This window comes from Cherax quadricarinatus, chromosome 18 (genome assembly GCF_038502225.1).
Source record: "Cherax quadricarinatus isolate ZL_2023a chromosome 18, ASM3850222v1, whole genome shotgun sequence".
Lineage (NCBI taxonomy): Eukaryota > Metazoa > Arthropoda > Malacostraca > Decapoda > Parastacidae > Cherax > Cherax quadricarinatus.
In genome coordinates, this window is record NC_091309.1 from 24,494,693 (window position 1) to 24,508,131 (window position 13,439).

Here is a 13,439-nt window from a genome sequence, read left to right on the forward strand (position 1 = left end):
GCCACTGGATGGTGAAACGTCTACAGTAAAGATACCCAGATGTTGCACATGTGTGTAATTCTTCATCTTGTCGGTATTGTATACCATACATATACAAATAACGTTGCCTGTACCATGGTACAAGTTTTCAAGATGAATCTGAATCACTACCTGCTGCAGGTGCATCCTCAGTTTATAATGGCTATGTAGTCCTGCAGGTCGCTGACACCAACAGTCTGGTTGACCAGGTAGTTAACAGAGGTGTCAGGTCGAGTTGTGCGAGTAATGGCTCCCAGTACACGTCACAGGTGTGAGTCAGCTTAGAGGTTCCTTGACGGGGTGAGGGCCACCCTTGATTAAGGAATTGAACGTGACCTTCCCTTTCTTGGCTCGTACCTGATCCCTTCCAGTTACCTCAGGTGCAGTAACGCCCCAACAATTTTAGCACTTTTCTTATGAATGCAATAATAATAATAATAATTAAGTGAATGACGGTGAAAGCTTTCCTTCTTTCTTTGGATTTTCCCTATCTCAGTTTGAGACAGTCGATGTTATAATAATAATTATAATAATAATAACAGGTATTAGTGTCATACTCTTACGTAGGTCGTGAAAAATTAAATTTGGGTGTGATTTATAGGCACCCAAACTTTGATAGGGAGTGCAGTAAGCTTCTATGAGACGAAATTTATAAGACGAATGGGTATGAAAATGTGTTAATGGGAGATTTTAACTTAAGACCAGTTGATTAGAACAATGTGACAGGAAATCTTGAGTCTAGTGACTTTCTTGATACGATTCGTGATTGCTCTTTAAAACAGTTTTGGACAAAGCCAACTAGAGTAAACAACCTGCTTGACTTGGTTCTTGCCAACAAGGAATCACTAATTAGTAATCTTGAGGTTAATGATGAGCTTGGGAAAAGTTATTACAAATCACACAGTTTCAGTATATCATGAAATTACCCTGATAACTACAATCAAGTATTTGTCCCTGACTTCCGCTTGACCGATTTCATAGGACTGCGAAATTACCTGAGAGGGTTGAACTGGAATGACCTGACTATGGGTCAGGTAGGTGGTGATGGTTGCCTGTATGATGTTTTTCAGAGCATAGTTCTAGCGGCACAGACAACTTATGTTCCAGATAGAGAAATTAGATCAAAGAAAAATTATCCAAAATGAATAAACAATATATTAAAACATCTCATTGGTCAAAAGAGAGAAATTTGCAGGCGAATCAAAAGAGGTGAGGGGCAGTTGAGAAATCAGTGTATTCAGTTAAAAGAGGAAATGAAGGAATAAGAAAAAGCAAGAGGAGATTATGAAGTTAAAGTCGCAAGGGATTAGAAGAGCAGCTCAGAAAGTTTGTTAGTTATGCAGAAGTAAGATTTGGAACAAGATAGGCCTGCTCAAAGGTCACTCAGGTCAGCTCATTGACAGTGATAAGGAAATGCGAAGAATTTTTAACACTTATTTCTTCTCAGTTTTTACACAGGAAGATACTAGTGAAGAGATGACCTGTACATAGCTCAGTGAGGACGTGTCTAGTGTACTCTCTGTGGAAATAAATGGTATAAAATACCGACACAGTGGAAATATAAACACACATGCAGTATAATGTGATCCTTTATTGGCAACGTTTCGCCCATGCAGTGGGCTTTATCAAGTCATAAACAAATCTACCTGGGTAGAAGGTACGTGAGTATAGGATGAAGTCAGGTAGAGAATGCTGGGTCAGGTGGTAAATGCTGCATGTGACATTCTACCGGGTAGGGTTATAGAGTCTAATACCTTGGGTAGCTTGGAAGAGAGATTGGATAAGTATATGAGTAGATCTTCTGCAGTGTTCCTCCATTCTTATGTTATGTGGGATAGCGATGAAGAAGTTTCTTGGCGAGGGGTTCAGCTATGTTATAGAAGCCGTTGTTCTGGTTGAAGTTGTTGGATGTACAGATAAGTGATGATTCCAGGATTCTTCGGTATTGAGTGTTGTCTTCTCTGGCGATAAGTCTACAGAAACGCAGTTTCTATTGTCTTCTCTGGCGATAAGTCTACAGAAATGCAAGACTTATCGCCAGAGAAGACTTCAATAAGGCTTTTGATAGTCCTACATCGGAGACTATTGAGAAAAATTAAGGCACACGGAATAGGAGGAGAAATTTCTTCCTGGATAGTGGCATGGTTGACAGATAGGCAGCAGAGAGTTTGCATAAATGGGAAGAAATCAGAGTGTGGAGGCGTCACGAGCGGTGTTCTACAGGGGTCAGTGTTGGGCCCCTTGTTGTTCACAATCTACATAAACGACATAGATGAGGGTATAAATTACAACGTAAGCAAGTTTGCCGATGACACCAAAATAGGTTGTCGAATTCATTCTGACGAGGACATTAGAGCACTCCAGGAAGATTTAAATAGACTGATGCAGTGGTAGGAGAAGTGGCAGATGCAGTTTAATATAGACGAATGCAAAGTTCTAAACATTGGACAGGAAAATAACCATTCCACATATAAACTAAATAATGTAGATCTTAATATTACTGATTGCAAAAAGGATTTGCGAGTTCTGGTTAGCAGTAATCTAAAACCAAGACAACAGTGCATAAGTGTTCGTAATAAAGCTAACAGAATCTTTAGCTTCATATGAAGAAGCATAAATAATAGGAGACCTCAGGTAGTTCTTCAACTTCATATATCTTTGGTTAAGCCTCATTTAGATTATGCTGCGCAGTTCGGGTCACCGTATTACAGAATGGATATAAATGCACTGGAAAACGTACAAAGGAGGATGACAAAGTTGATCCCGTGCATCAGAAATCTTCCCTATGAGGAGAGACTGAGGGCCCTGAATCTGCACTCTCTAGAAAGGCGTAGAATTAGGGGGGATACGATTGAGGTGTATTAATGTTGGTAGAATTACCAATAATATGTTAGGTAAAAGGACACAAGTGCAACTAATGTAACAGCCGTAATGGCTTTATCAATCCTGGAGAGCGACCCGTTGCCACAATAAAATGTCACATTAGTTGCGCTTGTGTCCTTTTACCTAACATGATTGTTGTGAATAAATGGAAAACAGGAATAAATAAAGGGAATGTAAATAGCGTGCTAGAAATATGTAGCCAAGACAGGACTCGCAGCAATGGTTTTAAGTTGAAAAAATTCAGATTCAGGAAGGATATAGGAAAGCACTGGTTTGGTAATAGAGTTGTGGATGAGTGGAACAAACTCCCGAGTACAGTTATAGAAGCTAACACGTTATGTAGTTTTAAAAATAAATACATGAGTGGGTGTGGGTGAGTGTGAGTTGAACCTAACTAGTTTGTGCTAATAGGTCTGATGCCGTGCTCCTTCCTTAAGTGAATGTGATCTGTCCTGACTAGGTTGGGTCATTGGCTTAAGCCGGTGGGAGACTTGGACCTGCCTCGCATGGGCCAGTAGGCCTGCTGCAGTATTCCTTCTTATGTTCTTATGAATGCATCACCCTAGGAAGAAACCATTTGGTTTTTGGGATCTGTTCTGTACTACTGCTCATGATATACACACGCTCGCGCGTGTGATATTTTACTCACAAAACTGTACTTTGGTTCACTTTGCTAAGTGTCAAAGTTTCTCTCTCACTCAACTTTACGACGAGTTAAATTTTTGGGTGAAATTTTCGATGATGAGCAGCCGTGTTGGTGGGTGGCGGAGGTGGCAGCCTTGTGGGTGGGTGGCGGAGGTGGCAACCTTGTGGGTGGGTGGCGGAGGTGGTAGCCGTGTTGGTGGGTGGTGGAGGTGACAGCCTTGTGGGTGGGTGGTGAAGGTGGCAGCCGCGTTGGTGGGTGGTGGAGGTGGCAGCCTTATGGGTGGGTGGTGGAGGTGACAGCCGTGTTGGTGGGTGGCGGAGGTGGCAGCCTTGTGGGTGGGTGGCGGAGGTGGCAGCCGTGTTGGTGGGTGGTGGAGGTGACAGCCTTGTGGGTGGGTGGTGGCGGTGGCAGCCGTGTTGGTGGGTGGTGGAGGTGGCAGCCGTGTTGGTGGGTGGCGGAGGTGACAGCCTTGTGGGTGGGTGGCGGAGGTGGCAGCCTTGTGGGTGGGTGGTGGATGTGGCAGCCGTGTTGGTGGGTGGCGGAGGTGGCAGCCTTGTGGGTGGGTGGTGGATGTGGCAGCCGTGTTGGTGGGTGGTGGAGGTGGCAGCCTTGTGGGTGGGTGGTGGATGTGGCAGCCGTGTTGGTGGGTGGCGGAGGTGGCAGCCTTGTGGGTGGGTGGTGGAGGTGGCAGCCGTGTTGGTGAGTTGTGAAGGTTGTAGTATTAGTGGATTGTGGAGGTGGATGTCGTGTTGGTGGGTTGTGGACCTAGCAGTTGTGTTGTTGGGTTTTGGAGGTCGCAGTAGTGTTGGTGGGTTGTAGAGGTAGCAGTCGTGTTGGTTCGTTGTGGAGGTAGCAGTCGTGTTGGTGGGTTGTGGAGGTGACAGCAGTGTTGGTGGGTTGTGGAGGTGGCAATCGTGTTGGTGGGTTGTGGAGGTAGCAGTGGTGTTGATCTGTTGTGGAGATGGCAGTCGTGTTGGTGGGTTGTGGAGGTGGCAATAGTGTTGGTGGGTTGTGGAGGTAGTAGTAGGGTTGGTGGGTTGTGGAGGTAGCAGTCGTGTTGTTGGGTTGTGGAGGTAGCAGTCGTGTTGGTGGGTTGTAGAGGTAGCATTAGTGTTGGTGGGTTGTGGAGGTAGCAGTCGTGTTGGTGAGTTGTAGAGGTGGCAGTCGTGTTTGTGAGTTGTGGAGGTTGTCGTTCGTGTTGATGGATTGTGGAGGTAGCAGTCGTGTTGGTGGGTTGTGGAGGTAGCAGTAGTGTTGGTGGGTTGTGGAGGTGGCAGTCCTGTTGGTGGGTTGTGGAGGTGGCAATCGTGTTGGTGTGTTGAGGAGGTGGCAGTCGTGTTGGTGTGTTGAGGAGGTGGCAGTCGTGTTGGTGGGTTGTGGAGGTGGCAGTCGTTTTGGTGGGTTGTGGAGGTAGCAGTCGTGTTGGTGGACTGTTGAGGTGGCAATCTTGTTGGTGAGTTGTGGAAGTGGCAGTAGTGTTGGTGGGTTGTGGAGGTAGCAGTAGTGTTGGAGTGTTGTGGAGGTGGTAGTCGTGTTGGTGGGTTGTGGAGGTGCAGGGGTTAAACTCCTAATTTATTAGAATTCCTGACGTTTTTTAAACGTAATCATTGGAACTTAGGCGAGGAAGGTGCACTATAATTTGACCTAGAAAATTTTTGATATGTGAAGGATGTTTCCGCGGCTGGGTCCCAGACCAGACCTCTTTGTGGATCAAGGGTTGATCAGTCAGCTGTTACTGCTGGGGTCATGCAGTCCAACGTACAGAACAAAACTTGAACTGACTGGAGAAACTTGTAAAGATTCCTCTTGAAAGTTAGGTTGGTAATTTTCCTTATTCACAGAGGGAGAGCATTGAAGAGTCGGGGACTACTGACACTCACCGACTTCTTTCTGAGTGTACTCGTCGATCCCTGGTTTTTAGTGGAGGTCACTTACCATATAGAGCAACTTCAGTGTTCAGGTTAAGGAGTATTAGTGTTGATAAATTAGACAAATGTGCAACACTTGGGTATGTTTATTGAGGAAACGTTTCGCCACACAGTGGCTTCTTCAGCACATACGAAGGAGAATGGTGAAGAACAGGACTACTTTGAGGCAATCAGTCCCTCAGCCTTGAGTCGATGTAATCAGTCCATCAATCTTGAAAAGAATACAGCAAATGTGCGAAGTGGCTTATATACTGTAGACAGGTGAGGTGAAGCAGTCGTAGGTGGTATCATACTTGACAAATCCAAATGTGGAAGTAGGTTATGCCTAAAGGTTAGGCAAGTGAAGAATTCCCTGTATTAAGATCCCAAGATGTTGCTGTGTCTGACAGGAAGTAGATGAATGGTACAAAAAACCGACAAGTTGATAGATTAAGACACATGTGCAACACTTGGGTATCTTCAATGAGGAAACGTTTCGCCACACAGTGGCATCATCAGTATACAAAGGTCACCCCTAAATAAAAACTATGAATCACCATGTATTTGGATTACTACTCATAAGGAAAATACTAATTGGCAACTCAAATTAATGAAAAATATTAATCACTATATATTTACATTACTAATCATAAATAGCAACTCAGAAAATTACTAATTGGCAACTCTATATGCTGGCATCTACTATTGTTACCATTTTCTCATGGTATTTCACAGAGGAGTGTATCAGTGAGCACTGCTTGTCTGACAATACATTTGCAGGTATAGCCTAACAGTGTGGGTTTTAATGTCAGTATTTGACATTCATGTCTCTGTAAACTTTTACAGTTTCTAGAACTGTTAAGAAATTTCTGAAGAGGAATTGTGCCTTTAGAAGAATCTTCACTAGAAGAAAAATGGAGAATACCTCTCCAAACCCTCTGCAAATAATTCGAGCAAGGTTTGACAAGGTGATGAAGACTTTTGATGAATGTGTCAGGAGGGGAAAATATGATGCCCTGAATGAATTTTTTGATATCACAAAAGTAAATGGCCATTGGTTATCCTCTGAAGACAAACAGCTGTACCAGCTTCACGTGGAAAGCAAAGGAGAAGTGGAGTTCTCTACAGGTCAAGTTGCAAGTGAAAAAACTGTTCAACCCTCAAAAAGATGGAAACTGCCTGCTGAATCAGCTTCAGCATCAACATCTTACCATCATGCATCGAGTGACAGTGGTACTGAATCTGAAGGCAGCGAGTGTGAAGATGAAGATGAAAGTACTACTACACCAACCAGAAAACACAACAAAAGTAAAGTTGCAACCAGTTTGGTGACATCCACAAAACTATCAACAAGTAAAGCCGCCAAGATATGCAAACAGTTGTCATTTTACGACATTGACATTCCTACACCAAGACAAGCAGCAATTTACAAGTCAACATACAAAGAGGCTGATAAATTGAAGAAGGAAATGATTGAAAAGTTTTATATGGAAGAATGGTCTTTACATTACATTTCGATGGAAAGCGCATTGAAGGAAAATGAATATCAGGTAGTAGTACTTAAAAATGAAAGAATCGAAGTAAAACTGCATGCACTGCATTTGAAAGAAGGCAAGGCTGAAACTACGGCTGAAGGAATGGCAAAAGTTATTGATGAATACAACTTATGGAATTCAATAAAGATGATCATTGCTGATACAACAAACGTTAACACACGGAAAAAGAGTGGAGCTGTTGTCAGACTGCAACGAATGTTCTCAGAGAAGGGGATTAGCAAACCACAGTTTATCAGTTGTCAGCATCACGTTCTGGACAGGATTCTCCGTTTGGTAATGGATGAAAATCTTGGTGCTAAAACCAGTTCTCTAAACATCGAGTATCCATTTGTATCCCAACTGGTGAATAATTATGTGAAACTAAAGGCGCAGTTTGCTAATGGAACGGAAGAGATCCTCCATAAATCAGGATGGAGAGATGATATGAAGTTTTTGTACCGTCTAACACGGGTATTTAGATTCTTTGAAGAAAAAGGGCACTTTCCTTTGATTAACTTTCAGAAAATTCCAAACATCAGCAATGCGAGGTGGAATTCAAGAGCCATTCTAGCTGTTCTTGCATTCATTCACGAAGAAGATATGCAGATTCATTTCGTACAGATTATTGGTTTACTAATCAGATGTACGATGAAAATGGCTTCAAGAGTTTGTCAGAAATATTGAAACTTTACTAAAAGTTACTGAACTCATTGAAAAATCACTGGAAGCAGGAGCCATCCACACTCAATATACCAAGAAGTAATCAGTGTGCTGAACGTGCAATCAAAGTTATGCAGGAACTGTATGCTGCCCTCAGAAACAAATCAAACTGCAACTTCGGTTTATTCTAAGCAATAGGTAGTAATATATGTGCAAACATGATAATGATGCTGTAAGCTGTTTTATTTGTTATTAATATTACACACAATATTCTTTCAAGTAACTTGTTTTCGTTACTCGTTTTTTTTCATTTAGGGCGACATTTTATAAAAAGATATTGAAATGAAAGGTCATTTCTTTGTTTTTAGGCAAAAGTTCGTCTAATTAAAATACAGGAATATTACGTTGTGAAAAAGTTATAACCCTAGTGTACACATTCCAGCTCCTGAAGTCACCTCTCCCACCTGTCAAAAATACTTCACACCACAACAAAATCCTACTCCAGGGCTATTTATGCTTCCTGTTAAACCCATGCGGGTTTAGCCCATGCACTCTTTTTTAGATATAAGAAATACAGTTCGAGCATAATAAGTAAACATTGATTATGTGGCGAAAGAGCACAAAAAAAAGTAGGAGAAACTACTTACTATAATTTAATTTACAAATATATGCATATATCCTTAGTTGCACTTCTTGGGTTCAACTCACTAATATATAGCACTCCACCTCCACGCTCTATCCATCTGTCTAGCCGCTTAAACCTGCCCTTATTAGTAGCGGGTATGCCAAAGGGCACCTTAAAGAACATGTCATGTGTGGGTGGCTGATTAATGGGTAGCAGAGCCCTCGTCTAGACTCGTGTAGTCTAGACGCAGTACGTGGTAGGTGCCTCTCTACCCCACTGCCATTGTGGCAGCCTGCACTCATCTTCATCAGTGTTGAAACCCACCTAAGTAACTTAGTAGGTTTTAGCACTCTGGGCACTCACGCCACTGAGACCGACCAGTAAGCTAGCCGGCATTCTGTCATGGCTCGCCATACCTTTCTGTTTATCTAGTTGTCAAGATTATGCTGATACTCACAAAATATGGAAGACGCGTACGTACAGTTATGGCATTTATTAAAGTAGACGTTACGCCACGAGTGGCGGAACATTTCCTTTAATTTCATAACAGTACGTACGTGTCTTTCACGTTCGTCTCCCTGTTAACTGAAGCATATCCAAAGGCCATTGTTCCCGCGGCGGGGTCCCCGACCAGGCCTCCTGGAGGACCCAAGGCCTGACCAGGCAGTTACTGCTGGCCACACACAGCCCAGAGTATGAATCGCAGCCCGGCTGGTCAAGGCACTGATTTGAGGAAAGGGGTCGTTGTTATACAGCAGTATTCTAGCCTGGAGAGAACAAGCGACTTAATATAGTGGCTCAGCATCTTTTTCTTGAAAATTCTAGTTATCCAACCCATCATTTTCCGTTTGGTAATATTGTCAGCATTGTTGTAAATGTGGTATCTTTCTACATGATTATTCCCAAGTTACGATTTTTATTTCCTTAATTCTTCCGTAACGGAACAACTGAAACTTGTCCTCGTTAAACATCATATGTTGCCCGGGGCCCACTGAAAGACTTTATTCATATCCGCCTGAAGATTCGCTGTCTTCGAAGGACGTCACTCGTAAAGATTTCGGTCTCATCGTCAAATGATGTTATGGTTCTATGATTTATATCTTTGCCAGTGTCGGATATAAGAATTAGACAATGAAGTGGGAAGAGTACTGTACCCTAAACTGAGGTTATCACTGTGGCAGCCTCCAGCTTAACTCTGTTTTTTGCTACTCTCCAGATTCTATTAGTTAAGAGGTTAAATATCTATCTTCCCAGTTTTTTCTTGTGCACACATTTTGTACGCAATCACATCGCAGTCACACATGTCGAAGGCTTTTTTAAAATAACCTTATACCACATAAGTATTTTGCTCGTCTTCCAAAGCATCCATGACCACACAATGATCTAGCTATCAGTTGTAAAAGGTAGGAGCGACCTACCCGAAACCCGTGCTGCCCTGGATTGCACATTTGTTGTGATTTCATGTGATTGGCAGTCTTGTTTTTTAGGACCCGTTCAAAGATTTTGATAAAGTGTAAAGTTAGGGCTACTGGTCATTAGTTTTTTGTAATTGCTTTACTGCCACTTTTGTGAAGTGGGGCAATATCTGTGGATTTCATTGTTTCTGGGATGACACCTTTGTTTAGGGCCCTTTTTCCATAAAATACTAAAGGCCCGAGATGGTGGTTTCTTACAATTTTTTAAGAATATGGAATGCCAAGTTGGACTGGAGCGGAATGCATAGGCATACTGTTGATGACTTTTTCAAAGTAAACTGAAGAGAGGGATACTCAGCAATTGTAATGTTAGCAGTGTTTTGAGCTCCATTCATAAAAAAAAATATTTGGGTCTTCGTTCTGTAGACTGAATCCAGTGACATATTGTGACTTCAGTATTTCCTACGTTTCCTTATTGTCATTAATGTATATTTAGTCTCCTATGGGTAAAGGTCATATTCTGACTTTTTTTTTTAACCTGGATTTTGCATCCGAGAAAAAGTATTTGTGATTTCTTGTAATTTCTTTTATGGCTCTTCGCGTCCTCTTCAGTCAATTTGGCCTCGATGTTCTCTATTCCTCTAACCAGAGTTTCCCTTTGTGCTTCAGAGAATCTCCTTCCTTTGAGAAGATCTGTTACCTGTCGTTTTTATCTGTAGAGGGAGCACCTGTTTCCAGTTTACATATTCTTTTTCATGGAGGTACGTAACTAGATCATGCTTCAAGCACCAAGGAGCTCATGCTGTCCCAGAGTATCTCCCAAAGTTCGCGATTTGTTTTGTCCCAGTTGACGTTCTTGTTGAAGTTGAACCTGTTGAGATCACCCTCATGATTGATCGTGTTTTTCTGTCCCAGGCTTTTGTGCACGTATGTCTGTTCTTCGAGTATGTTGCGCTCTTACATTGCAGTCTTCGACATCTTCATATCCTGGACTAGCTCTTCGATATTCGTAAATATAAGGTCTGGGGCGTTTACCAGTCAGGGTGGTTCAGCAGTTTGTTGGCTTAAGGTGAATTTATTGCAGAGGTTTAATTCTGTTGTGTGGGACTGTTCCTCCAGGCTAGCTCCAGGGACAGTCCTTGCTACCGTCTTCTATTTAAAATGCCTCAAGTTGAAGCCTTCGGGCAAATGGGTTTGATAGGTTATTAGACCGGGGTGGGAGGAGTGAATGTTATCGCCCCTTTTTCCCTTCACTTATCAGATCAGTCCACTTGGCGTCTTGCGCAGACATGTTACCGATGCTAGGAACATGCAGTTTAAAGTAAGCTCTACAACCCAAGCATCCAAGTTTCTCGTACACACATATTGTAGACCACTATTTTTATCGTACACATTTATTGGAGTCCACCATGTTTCTCGTATACATGCATTGTAAATTACCCTTGGGGAGGTCCCAACAACAGCTGGACTTGTCTTCTGGTGTTACTCAACTGAAGAGAGCTATGTGCGCATGGGTAATGTACACAAAGCATCCTGTGTAGGTTTCGAAAGAAGTGTTATGTACATGAATACCTTTTGTTTTGTTGGTACAGGAGTCCTGTTCTGGAACCGGTCACAGTGATCCCTGAACCATCAGTAGTCAACAGCTCGAACTTTAATGGTCAAAAAAGGAAGACATCTTTAAACGTGAATAATTCGGTCATCAAGGTTAAAAAAGTTAACCTTTACTTAAATTTTTAAAATAAGCCGAATTAGAACTGAATGTTGAGATGAAGGACCTAATTAGTAGTTGTCAGTGACTGCTGCTTGATACAGTTTGTAGCAGCCTACTCGAGAAAATATATTAGACTTGGTTGTAGCAACAAGGCGGCAAATAAATAATTATCTCGTAATATAGGAAAAATGTAATGGAATTTGATTTGAGATCACATGTGTAAGAGGAAGACAGTTCAGAGTCTAGAGTTACGCAGGGCTGGTGATGTAAGACATCCTCATTCTCACTCTCTTCCACATTACATATTTACGTGCTTTTTTTTCACGAACTTCTGAGCCACACCTTCCTGTAGGTTGTCCTTAGAATCATCGTCTTTATTGTCAGGTCCGAGACTAGGCCTCCCTGTTAACACCTTGATTAACCAGGACTCCAATGGAAATAAGTCACTCTGTCTGACTTTTTTGGGTTATCCTAGGTTCTCTACACATATGCTGCTATGTATGATAATCTATGTAACTATTTGTGTATACCTGAATAAACTTACTTACAGGCTGTTATTGTTTGCTATTCGTAGTAAGCTGTAAGCAACACAGTTCATCTAACCCGGAACTTTCCTCAAGAACTTTAGTTCCCTCTTAAAAACTTTAGCCTTTTGTTAATTTCCTTTTATTTAAAAGGAGAGTGTTGGAAAGCCTTGAACCCTTTATGCTTATTGAATTATCTTACTATACTTACCCCCTTCTGATTTTTACAGAGGGGGGGTGTATTTTGTAGGTTACCATGCATCTCCTTGGCACGAGCAGTAATTTCAGTGGGCAAATTTGTAAGATATGTAAAATGAGGGTCATTTTTCAAGAGTGACTAAGAACTATGAGTACGTTAAGTATAAGACCTGTCGAGTCTCTCATGGTCTTTTAAGAATATTGGAAATACTTGAATGTATTTCTAATATGTTATAGATTGGCGCATTCTAAATTTTTTTTACTCATGATTTTTCTATGTATATATATATGCATGCATATATATATATATTTATATATATATATATATATAGATATATATATATATATATATATATATATATATATATATATGCAAAACAACCACTCTGAAAGAATAGAGAAATTCCAAGCGCTTTCGTGACTACTCACATTATCAAGGAACTATGAAAGTAAAGCATCCAAGGAAGCTATATAAGGGGTCTGGCCAGCACCTCACTATCAGATCCCACAACGGTTAAACACGTGACGCGCGCCGACCCAACTTGGATAGGTCCTTTGCACAACTCACCCACAAACTATTCTACCCAAGAAAATTTAAAAATTATTTGTCCAGTGTATTATTAAATTCTTCCCAAATTCTATTAATTATAAATGGATCTAATTTATATAAACCAAAGGAAATATTCATATTATTGTCAAAACTGCTTTTTATGAAACAAGATTCAATTATATTCCTGTCGACCATGGACTTGCTTGATATTACTTTCTCAACTTTTTGAAAATCAATTGGATGGTTAAAATCTCTTACATGAATAAATAGAGCATTGGAATCTTGTCCAGTTCTAATGCTATATTTATGTTGTTTTAATCTTAGTTCGAGATTTTTACCAGTTTGACCGTAATAAAGTAGATCTTTTTTTTTTTTACATTTGAAAACGTGTAAAACAACTTTGATCTACTTTTTTTTGTTATATTTGAAAATATGTAAAAAAATCGTAGATCTACTTTTGGAGCACTACGCATGTGAACGTAGATCTGCTTGGACAGTTTAAGGGTTAAGCTAATATCGCAAGTTTTATATATTCGGCACAAGATACACGCGCGCTCACACACACACACACACACACACACACACACACACACACACACACACACACCTTAACAGGCAAAGCAGATGTGATAGTAATTATGGACAAGGTAGATTATAGTGGAAAAATGAACATGTTATTAGAAGACGGAGGAACTTACGTGCCCCTGAACTGCTGAGAGCGACCGAGAGAATTAATGCTTTATTTATTAAGGAAGGCAAGATTG

General features: G+C 41.3%; 1 protein-coding gene across 5 annotated transcripts in view; it reads left to right on the plus strand.

The window, feature by feature from the left end:
• The window catches only part of Cdep (Chondrocyte-derived ezrin-like domain containing protein), a 628,747-nt gene that overhangs the window by 9,420 nt on the left and 605,888 nt on the right, over window positions 1-13,439 (plus strand). The gene's annotated exons all lie outside the window — the stretch shown is intronic.